Consider the following 12,552-nt stretch of genomic DNA (forward strand, 5'->3'; position numbering starts at 1 on the left):
TGGTATTTCTATGCCACTCTACCCTACCATAACTCCAAGTGGCAGGAATAGAGGCCAAGACATTGAAATGGTGGCACTTAAATATATTATAATAGAGCTAATTAAGAGAAGTAGATTGTAAAAGAAAACCCAGTTTTTCCCCAAAATTTTTCCAGAACCAAATCTTAAAATATCTTTTAAAAATTCATTAGGGAGGAGGTGACTGTTTTATGGGGAGACAAACTACTTCACAGAAAGAACAGTTGAGAATGAATTTTCTTGGAGATAGATTCTTAGCAGGATTTTACAAGATAACACAGATTTACTTCAGAGAAGATGAGACTTGGAGATGGTCAATATCAATAGAAAATACGGAGACTTACTTCACTGACATATAACCAACTATCAGTGTCACAGATTCATTTCTGAAGAATGTCCAGTTAAAGTCAGATCACAGTTTTTGGTCATTTGGAAATTGGTTTAAACCAATTTCAAGAAATATTACTGGAGAACAAGATATCAACTCCTTATCATATTCCCTTCATGATTTGTACTTATTTGTTTAAAGATTTTCTAATATAAAAATATTTTATGGCAATAGGTGCATGCTAAAATATTAATATGCAGGAAACTAGATTGTACCAATTAAAGAGAATATTTGTAGCTCAAGGTTGAAATGAATGGTCCTGGCATTCTCTTAAAGACATTTCATTACCCAAACCAGGTGACATCATCAGTGCTAGTCAGTCATCTCAAAGTAGATAGTTTTACAATGTTTTACTGGTTCTTTCTTGTTATGCTCCTACAAATAGGTTGTTGAGAGTCACTTTTTGCAAATTGGCCTGCAAACAAAACATAAAAATTACGTAGAATTAGTGCCAGATAAAGAAATTCTGCATTTTTTTCTAACTCATTTTCATTCATTTTGATGAAAATCTGTTAATATAGAAGCTTCTTGCAGAGAAGTAGAAAATAGATGCATGTTTGAACTGAATTCTGACTCTACTCATTTTCCTCCAGTTTTTCCAGCTAAGAAATTAACTTGCCTATCACTACATATCCTCCCATTATCAAACACCATTTCTACATACACAAAAAAGAATAGAGATAAAACACACAAAGTTATCTTTTGTCTCCTGGGGATAATAAATTAATGACTAGGAATCATATTTAATATGGTAAAGCATAATCATCCTGTAAAACTCACACTCTTGATATATTATTTTCACATCTTCAAAAGAACTGTTATACTCCTTCTAATAAGGAAATGGCAATTAAGCTTTGTTTTGTATCAGCTTGTTGAAAATGTCAATATCATGTTAATCATCAGCATAACAACAATTACCTAGTGACTTGTGCAACATATGTTGTGTAAATCTTTTGAAAGGTCACAAATTATGTTTTGTTCTTTTTAGTTGGGAGAAAGATGTTACCCAGGAAATATAAGACTGAAATAATCACACAACTTTTAATTTTCTCTGATAGTTCATTCTGTAACATCCAGATATTTTGGCATTTGAAGAAGCTGCAGTAAGGCAGTGACAAGTCTTCAATTTATTTGAATGTTTTAAGAGAGATTCTGAATTTTAAAAAAAGGGATCAATGAAAACCAAAAACAGGAAAGTTATTTATCCTTTCCTTCACCTTTTAAGAATGGTAAATCATAAAATCTCAGGCTTTTGGCCATCATGTCTAGGAATTCAGAAAGATCTAGGTCAACATCTGAGAGCGAGTTTGATCTAGTACTTAATGTAGCAGGATAGAAACTGGGAGGCTGTGAATTCTATTTTCACTTTAGACTGAAAGCAGCTAGGTGACTTTGGGCCAATCTTGCTAAGAAAACGTTAATAATTTGTCCAGGCAGTTGCTAGAGGAAGGAAGGAAGGAAGGAAGGAAGGAAGGAAGGAAGGAAGGAAGGAAGGAAGGAAGGAAGGAAGGAAGGAAGGAAGGAAGGAAGGAAGGAAGGAAGGAAGGAAGGCCATTACATATAGATCAGTAATTTGCCTAGTAACAGATTAAGGACTAAATCTAAAATGAGATTAACACTATAGAACAAGAGTTGAGTTGCCAGAAATAAAGGACAAATTTTGTCTCTTCCAATGTGTTCTTATTTCTATCAATGATGTTTTGTTTATCATTTAATTTAAAAAGTTTTTTACTCTTCAAAATAGAGTTTTTGCAAGATGGTGTAGAACACACAAACAGATACCCAGCTAGTAGTATACACAAACATACACAGAACCAGGACAGCCAATAGTGTTTGCTTTATCTGATTGGGAATAAGAACTTTGCCAATGAAGTCTGTCAAAATTTATTTTTGGCATTCAAAATTTTTACCCATTCAACCCAATAAATTTTCTTTCTCTTTCTTTCTTTCTTTCTTTCTTTCTTTCTTTCTTTCTTTCTTTCTTTCTTTCTTTCTTTCTTTCCTTCTTTCTTTCTTTCTTTCTTCCTTTCTTTTTCTTTCTTTGCTTACTTACTTACTTCTTACTACTTACTTATTGTTATGTCATCCACTTCCCTATAAGGTGACTGAGGGCAGCTTATAGGTTATAAAACAAATAGAAAAAATAATTAAAATATATTAAAATAGTAAAAAAGCAGATTAAAATATTTTAAACCAATAAAAACTATTGTAGGAAAAAATAGGAGGAGGAAACGCTGTGTATACAACCTTGAGTGGATGGATGTTGAATGAAAAGAATATAAATAGTACAAATAAATAGATAAACATATGCATATATATGGATTATAATAGAATATATAAATCATTGACAAGTTATGTAAAAGCTTTGCCGCAGCCTATAAGGTATTATTGTTTTAATGAAGTCAGGCAGAGAATAAATTAACAATGAAGTATGCACAGACTTGCCTCCATGGGCAGGAATTCTAAAGCTGGTAGAGTCATTCCATCAACAACAATGAAGACTCAGTCTTCTCCTGAGACCTCACCATGGATGCTTGAAGAAGACTTTCAGAGGGTGACTAAGAGTATTTGTAAGAACTGTGGAATCACCTTGAGAGATATGGCAAAATATGCTGTGTAGGAAACAATCTGGTAAGAGCCAGCATAGCCTACAGCTGCATCACAGGCAGAGAGAGAGAAACTCAGAAAGACTTGTCCCTAATTTATCAGACAGGTGAAAGAGATGGCAGGGTATTTGAACTGCAAGATTCTTTTAATGTAGCTTTATAATAAAGTAGAATTAGCTCATTTGGTCATTCTTATTTGGTTTACCTGGGAAGGCTAACAGCCATGGTGAGGTCATTGTTTCTGAAGGATGAGAAATATATGTATTAAATGAGTCATTAATGCATGCCTTCTTGCATAAAACAGCAAAGGGAATGGTCATTGATGATTATTCTGGAGAATCAATATATTTATATAGATTGATTTGATTTAATTTTTATCCTACCTTTATTACTTTATATAATTCAAGGTGGCAAACATACATAACACCCCTTCATCCTCCTATTTTCTCCACAACAACATCTCTGTGAGGTAATTTGGGGAGAGAGAGAGAGACAGACAGACAGACAAACAGACAGACAGACAGACTACCCAAAGTCACCCAGCCAGCTTTCATGCCTAAGGCAGGACTAGAACTTTCAGTCTCCTGGTTTCTAGGCCAGTACCTTAACTAGGCTAAGGTGATCAGACTAGGTCATGGGAATCACAGATTCAAGACTGTAGAGTAACTTTAGGCAAGTCATTATTTTTCAAATATCACACATTTGTTGTGGGGAAGACATTCACTTCAGCTTCTAGTAGATAAAGGTAAGGTTTAAAAAATGAGGTAGAAATTGAAATAAATAATATTTTAAAAAAAGTAATTGGAGTATTTATGGTTTCAGATATTTTAGTTACGCCAAATTTGGTCAATCAGGACAGCAGTATGGGTGAATGTGAGATTGTATGAATTAGCAATATGGGACTAGTTAAGAGTCATGCCACTCTTTCTGTAACAAAAGACAGGCCTTTCAGTCACTTCTTTCCCTTATCAAAGTTGTCCTCCCTCCTTCCATTGAAGAGTAGTGAATAAAGCAATGTTATTTTGCCAGTCTGCAAATTGCTGTACATATTCAGATGGCCCCTTCCATTAAATTAAAAACAGCCTGTGCTGAATAAATTGCTGTGATGCTAAAAAGACGAAGCAGCAACTGATAATGACTTACATTTCTTAGGCCGTTCTGTGTCACGGTTTTCTTATTCCAAAGGAAGTATTTCATAAAACTACCTAAGATGAGCATGGTGAATATATGTTCTGCCCCTTGAGATGCTGCCTAATGAAAGCAGGCTTTGAAGAGGGAAGACATGATTATTCTGATTTGCAAGACGAGGGAAATCATATTTTTCCTATAACAATCAGTGGCCGTGGAAAAACGGAGTTGTTTCCAGCATCTGGTCTTAGTATTATCACAATCACTGTGGTCCTATATGTTCCTTTTAATTGGTCTAGCACTCATGCACATTCCATTTCTGACTTCCCCCATTAAAAGGATGCAGCTAGATTTACTATAATTATAAATCAAATGCCTTTAAATATGATGCAGTGACATGCTTAAGGACGGAACTAGGTCACAAAGATGGTGAACTAGGATACTTCAGCAGTCCTTCTAAAACAGGGGTGTCAAACTCACAATGTCACGTGACATGTTGCGATGTATCACGACTTTTTTTCCATTACTGGCAATGAGGTGGGTGCGGTTTCGGCAAAACGTCTCCAGCCCATGGGCCAGCAGTTTGACACCCCTGCTCTAAAAGCAGTCCTCACCTTATGACCATAATTAGGACAAGAATTTTTACTGCTAAGCAAGTAGTTTATTAAGTGAGTAGTGCCCAATTTATGACATGGTTTTTGCCATAGTTGTTAAACGAATCACTGCAGTTGTTAAGTGAGTCACATTGTTGTTAAGCGAATCTAGCTTCCCCCACTGAGTTTTCTTGTTGAAGGTGTCCCCAGCATGGTACAACTTTTGCAAATGCATCCCAGTTGCTAAGTCCCTGAATTTTGGGGATGCTGCATCATTTAAAGCAGTGTTTCTCAACCTTGACAATTTTAAGGCATGTGGACTTCAACTCCCAGAATTCCACAGCCAGCATTGCTGGCTGTGGAATTCTGGGAGTTGAAATCCACATGCCTTAAAATTGTCACGGTTGAGAAACACTGATTTAAAGTATCAGGACCAGTCATGACTTTTAGGTAGTCCTTGACTTACAACCACAATTGAGCCCAAACTTTCTGTTGCTGAGACAGTTGTTAAGTGAGTTTTTCCCCATTTTACTACCTTTCCTGCAATGGCTGTTGAATAAATTACTGCAGTTGTTAAGTGAGTAACATGGTTGTAAAGTGAATCTAGCTTCTCCATTGACTTTGCTTGTCAGAAGATAAAAAATGGTGATCACATGACCCCAGGACACTGCTACCATCATAAATACATGCCAGATGCCAAGCATCTGAATTTTGATCATGTGACATAGTCGTAGGTATGAAAAATAGTGATGTCACTTTTTTCAGTGCTGTTATAACTTTAAACAGTCACTAAATGAAAAGTTGTAAGTCGAGGACGGCCCGTACTTGTTTCAGAACGGCTGTGACTTTGAACAGTCTCAAAATGAATGGCTGTAAGTCAAGGAATAACTGTAGAACAGGGGTCTTCAAACATGGCCTTTTTATGATTTGTGGACTTTAACTCCCAGAATTCCTCAGCCCGGCACACTGGCTGAGGAATTCTGGGAATTGAAGTCCACAAGTCATAAAAGGGCCAAGATTGAAGATCCTTGTTGTAGAATTTTCCACTCCAAAAAGTTAACTCACCAAATTGCATGATCGTCAAAAAAAAGAAAATTTCCATCATGGCTGATATCAGACATATTAATGTGTCATCATCCTAAGTATCAACTTTCAAAATACTAGCAAAGCTATATATTCTGGGAAATATCCAATAGAGTTTCCCTTCATTGGGGCAACTGCTTTTGTTTCCAATCTCTCAGTCAATCTAAAGTTAACCTCTTTTTTTTAGTCCAGATTTTTCCAGTTTAGGTATAGTTAACACCTAGATATGTGTGATATGTCATATCAGATCCAGTTTGGTCTAATGAGTAAGACACCAGCATAGAAACTAAGAGACAGTGATTTCTGGACCTGCCCTAGGCATGAAAGCTAACTGGGTGACTTTGGGTCAATTACTAGGAGACTATGAATTCTAGTCCTGTCCTAGGCATGAAAGCTGGCTGGGTGACTTTGGTCAATTATTAGGCTACCGTGAATTCTAGTCCTGCCCTAGGCATAAAAGGTAACTGGGTGACTTTGGGTTAATTGCCATCTTGAATTATTTCTTACAATAATAGAAACAAAAAAATAAATAAATGTCATTTGGTTATATTTGCAAGAAAATGAATGTAAATTATATTTCCCCACTTGTTTTGAAGCAAAATTATCATTTTGAGGTACATTTCTTCAAATATTGCACTGTATTTCTCAGCTTGAAGTTTTACGATGTTTTAAGGAAAGAACTGTATACAATTTAAAAGCACATTTCCTTTTTCTTTTTCATCTCAGAAACCAAAATGGGCTAGATTTATAGCTGCCCCCATCCATAGTGGGGAGATGCTGTTGCTAAATCTGCAGCTATATTTAATTGCCGAGCAGTTGGAAATATCTGGCTTAATTTTACATATTTTAATGGATAAATAGTTATACTTGCTATGTACCCTTTTATTTTCTGTTTGCATAGAACTGTCGCATTCACATCAGTTTTCATGTAGACTTCTCCTTAGCTGTGGTGGCGCAGTGGTTACAATGCAGTATATCAGATTACTTCTGCCCACAGCCTGGAGTTTAATGCTGACAGGGTTGACTCAGTCTTCTATCCTTCAGAGTCCAGAGGTTGGTAAAATGAGGACCCAGATTGTTGGGGATAATATGCTGACTTTGTAACTGCTTAGAGAGGATTGTAAAGCATCATGAAAAGGTATATAAATCTAAGTGCTATTGCTATCCATCCATCCAATCAGTCAACCAACCAACATTTAGGGTAATTAGCATTGTTTTTAGAAATATTGAAAACTACAAATACAAATAATCTTTAGTTTTAGAAGGCACTAATAAATTATTTAATTCATAATTAATTCATAATTAATTCATAAATTAAATCCTCGTTTTCCCCTCTATTTGCTGACTGCAGAGAGGAGAAAAAATTCTTTCACTCCATTGAAAATCCATTCAATTTCAGATTTAGTTTGTCTTCTATTTTTGGTGAAATTAATATTTTATTCTGTACTGCTATTGCTCTCTAAATATATTAATTATTATACACTTCAATTCTCTACCTTGCATCTTTCCTTCTACTACAAGTTAGCTTTTCAATGGAGTTGAAATGTCTCAAGAGCAGAAGGGATTCTAACTTTCAACTTTGCATGTGTTGAGTTGCTATGACAATGTCTTAGTCTACTTCACAAGTAACAAGAAACGCACAGATCTTGTAGCCGAAATAGTCAAGGATTGGCAGGATTTTTTAAAACCAACCTTCCTTCCTTCACTTTTTCTTTCCTTCCTTCCTTCCTTCCTTCCTTCCTTCCTTCCTTCCTTCCTTCCTTCCTTCCTTCCTCCCTCCCTCCCTCCCTCCCTCCCTCCCTCCCTCGTATTTCTTTTTTTTTCCCCTATCATTGCCCTACCAGTATGAGACTCTATTGGTAAATCCAGCTGGAATCTTAACCCAGCTTCTGCTCTGTGAATCCTCTCTATCTCTTTTTGCTTTTGTTGTTTCACTACACACACGCGCGCGCACACACACACACACACACACACTAGTCTAGTGTAGTAACTTCAAACTTGCTGGCTGGAGAATTCTGAAACTGAAGTCCACACCTTTGAAAGTTGCCCAGATTAAAAAAAAATAGTGGTTAGACTATGGATGCTGAATCATTTTCCAAATTCAATGTGCATTTTTTTTTTTACTGACACTTAGAAGTTTTCTCCATGTAGGATTTGGGTTTCTTGAATTATGCATTGTGTCCTTTAAGGTTTTTATTTTCTATTAATTTGTGGACATCTGTGAAACATAGGATTTTTTCCTCTTTTATTCTAACCATTTATTTAGCTTTTAGAATGTACACATTCTGCTTTCATTACAAAAATAGACTGGATGACAGATGAATTTAATACAAAATGATGCAATTTAATAAAATAAATGACGGCCCTAAAATCATGGTTTTCAAAAGCTCATTTAAAGGTGGAAGTTGGTTTTTAAAACTTCAATTGACCAAAGCAAGCAACCAGTTGATTTTTTTAAATTTTATTTTAGAACAGAGAACAAAGAACATTTGCTGGGCATTTTTCTCAACAGACTCTACAATTCTCTGGTCAAATAAACTAAAAATGTTTCTATACCTCTGTTTATAGAAAAAATAAAGTAAAATAAGTTGCAAGCACGCTGTCGATTGACATTTTTACTTTGTGTCCTATACATTTCCTTATTTGGTTGCACCAAAATCCAAAAAGAACTTCCCTCCACCAAACCATCCTTCCTCCAATATTTAAAGATGTTTAGCAGATACTTTGCAACTGGTTGCTTTTCCTATAACCTCCCCCCCCCATATCTGCATGTTGCTGCAGTAACTAAGAGTCGGAGAAGGGGAAATACCTTCTAACATTTCCTAAAGGACATTAAAGTTTATAATTAGGAAGTTGGAAGGCAAGAATTCTCATTAGTGGGAAAGTCAATTGTTCACAGTCACTGGAGACCTGCAAGATTTATCCAGTTTCTGATAACCTGATGCAGAATTTGAAAACAATGGTCCTGCTCTTGATGTCACTGGGATTTAGAGCTGATCCTACACGGAAATATCCTTACTCAAAATTCAGTTTGGAATCTCATATTTGTGGAAGGCTTACTTTTAGTAGTTCTAAAACCAGCGCAAGTTCCCCGCTAAAGAGAGCTAGTTTGGTCTAGTGGTTAAAGCACCAGACTAGAAACCTGGAGACTGTGAGTTCTAGTCCCGCCTTAAGCATAAAAGGTGCCTAGGTAAATTTGGGCCAGTCCCTTTCTCTCAGCTCACAACATCAGGTTTGGGTGACAAGCTAATTGGCATTCCTGAAGTAATTTCGCAATAAATCAAATATATAAATTAATGAATAGAGATAATCCTGTTACAGATTTAATTCATCCTTATGAGTTCTATTTCCGACTGTATTCTTCATGCTACTTCTTGAACTAACATTTTTCTTCTTCATCATCTCAAGCAGTCCTCAAGTTACAACTCACTTAAGGTCTGCGGCAAAAAAGTCATAAAATCAGATCAGCCGTGTGACTGATCTGCTTTACAACCATCATGACCGTGAAGGTTGTCCTGTTGTTCTTCCTCACATGAGCATGGACCTTGCACTGTATTTCTGTCAATAGGCCCAATTCTATTCTGCTTCTTCATAGTGAAGACTAACAAAAATTCTGTTTTTCTATCTGTTGTATTGCAGTACTGTATTGCTTTTTAAAAATACAAGGGAAGAAATATTTCTGCAATAATTCCCTGGAATCACGCCTGATTCTAGATAGATTTGTTCTCCTAAGCAAATCTATCTAGAATTGTAGAATTGGGATAGGTGGGTGTATCTGTAGTGAGCAGTTTTGCACTCAACCCTTTAGAATAGTTGTCCCTGGAGAAGCCATTTCATTTCCTCTGCAGTCTTCAACACTAATAGCCTTATTATCTTTTAGCAGCTCACCTGTCCATTCCCAGAAATCAAGCCTTTGTTAAAATTGTAGTGCTGGAAGAAACAAAAGAACAAAGTTGGAATTAAAGAGCATCTCTTTTTCTCTCTCTTGCAAATGTGTTCAAGGACTGCTTGGACAAGTCCCTGCAGTCTTCGTAGCAAGGTTTTCCAGAAGTGGTTTACCATTGGTTCCTTCCTAGGGATGAGAGAAAGTGATTGGCTCAAAATCAGTCAGCTGGCTTTGTGCCTAAGGCAAAATTAAATAACAAAATAACAGAGTTGGAAGGGACCTTGGAGGTCTTCTAGCCCAACCTCCTGCAAAAGCAGAAAATCCTATACCATTTCAGACAAAAACTAGAACTCACAGTCTCCTGGTTTTTAGTCTGATGCCTTAACCACTACACTAAACTGCCTCTCAAAGCAGCATAATTTAATTTTTTAAAACACAAATGATTCACTATTTGTAAATTGCAAAAAAAAATCCTTTATTATTAGCCACATTCCATATAAATGTAAAATGACATTCCAATAAAGGACATGGGAAAACATTTGTTTGCTTGTTTGTTTTGAAAGAAGAAAAGGGGGAAATCCTTAATGGCTTTTGACAGAAAGCAAAAGAGCTGAAACATTGCTTTAGTTCAGTGGTGGTGAACCTAGGGCATGGGTGCCAGAGGCAGCATTCAGAGCCCTCTCTGAGGGCACATGCGCTGTCGCCCCAGTCCTAGGCCTTCAGCTGGGTTTTATAAAACCTTTTTGCTTTAGGCCTCTGCCACCATGTGCCAAAAAAAAAAGGTTCAATCTATGAGTCAATTTCAACTTCTCACGGAGAAAAAAAAGATCTTGCAAAGTTGGAATTGATTGAACTTTTTAGTCCCACCCAATCTGCCGTTACCACCTAGCCATGCCCACCCAATGGGCCACACCCAGCCAATGGGCCGCACCCACCCAGCACCCGACAATGCATAAGTGGGTTTGGGGTTGCAGTTTGGGCATTCAGTCTCTAAAAGGTTCGCTATCACTGTTTTAGTTTATTTCACAACTTGACCTTTTCTGTTTGAGATTTCCCCTAAACTGCTTCATTGTTGGAATTTATCCCACACTCAGTTTTACAGAATCACTGGGATTTGCGAGCATATACATATGCTTGTTATGATCAATTTATTGTAAATATAGAGAGGAGAGAGAGAGAAAGAGAGATTCTTTATCTGCCATCAAGTTATTTTCAATTTATTGCATCCACATAGATAGATTTTTTTCAATGCCAATCTGTCCGTAACCTAATCTTTCATATCTTTCAATGATCAACCCATTGTCCCTGTGTCTGTCCATCCATCCAGTTGTTGATCAAACTCTTCTTTCCTTTCATCTTTCCCACTATGAGAGCTTTCTCCAGAGAGCTAGTCTGCATAATCTGTCTGAAGTAGAGTATGGTCATTGTTCCTTGATTAAGAACTCTGGGTTGATTGGTTAATGTTCCATGGTAGACTTGTCTGAAATGCTATAGGGCAGGGGTAGGCAACCTTGGCTCTTTTATGACTCGTGGGCTTCAACTCCCAGAATTCCTGAGTCAGCCACGTCAGTTGAAGTCCACAAGTCATAAAAGAGCCAAGGTTGCCTAGCCCTTGTATAGGGTTTCCTGCTTAAGCAGGACATTGAGTTAGAAGACCTCCAAGGTCATTTCCAACTTTGTTATTCAGTTATTTGTTTATTTTCTTGGTTGTCCACAGTATTTTCAGCAATATTCCCCAATACCAAAGTGACATATTCGAGTAGCAATTGGAATTTGTACAATTCACTGTGATCACCTGCGAAACTGGACCTTATTGCATGATGCCTGTGGAAAATTTAGAAATTTTCCCATCTCACCTTTTATAAGGAACAAATCTAGAAGATAACAATAGCAAGGAGGAAGATCTAGAATCCAAAAGAAAAATGAGATTTAAGATCCATAAAATCACTCAGTTTAGGTTAGTTCAAACTAATTTTGTAAACCATTCACCCAGTTCTGGTTTTTGTTTTCCATCTCATTTTCTCTTCTCGCTAAAAAAACAAATGCAGCAAATACCAGCAGACCTTGAAAAACACATTAAAATTGTTTGCATGGTTCCTCTTTCTTTCAATATATATCCACTAAATTGAAACACCACCATATTTTCAAAATGACAGCTTAAGACAAAAAAAAAATGACACCTTGTGTGAACTTTTTAAAAGGGAAAACATACAAATCACTTTGTTTTGTTTTCAAAAGTTTGGGCAAACAGAAACCTTCTTGACCTGTTGTGTAAAGACCATTTATCAACGGCTTTTTCCAAATATACACTTGGATACTATATCCACACGATTATATGTTATCTTGACTTTTGAAATGAATAACAATTTTAAAAAATATTGTGTCTGGTATTTTAGGGCAAGAGGTAAATAGAAATTTTGATTTCAGATTCAAAGAAGTATTTATTTCCATTTGTTCAGGGTTTGCCAGTTGTCTGTCATGAGAGATTTAATTCTAAGAGTTATTTCTTTCTCCATATGTCATGTCAAATGGGGCTTTTCCTTTATGCATAAGGAGTACCTGAAAAACTCATGCAGAGGCATCAGTTTGAATGTTTTCTACCTTATCCGCTGAACCCAGGAGCAGAAAGCTTATCTTTCTTTCATATTAACGTGGGCAAACAAGAAAATAAAATCCATAGTCTCTAATAAATTGACTTTTATTTTATACTTAGTGGTCTGCACTTAAATGATCTCATATCTCACCAGAAGCCTTTCTTAAGCTTTGAGAACCTATAGGTTAAGATGTCTCTAACACCACTTTTAGAATTTGCATAGTGTTATATACTAGCTGCTCATTTGGCAACTATCA

Source organism: Crotalus tigris, unplaced genomic scaffold (assembly GCF_016545835.1).
Source record: "Crotalus tigris isolate CLP2741 ecotype Arizona unplaced genomic scaffold, ASM1654583v1 scf7180000018435.730608, whole genome shotgun sequence".
Lineage (NCBI taxonomy): Eukaryota > Metazoa > Chordata > Lepidosauria > Squamata > Viperidae > Crotalus > Crotalus tigris.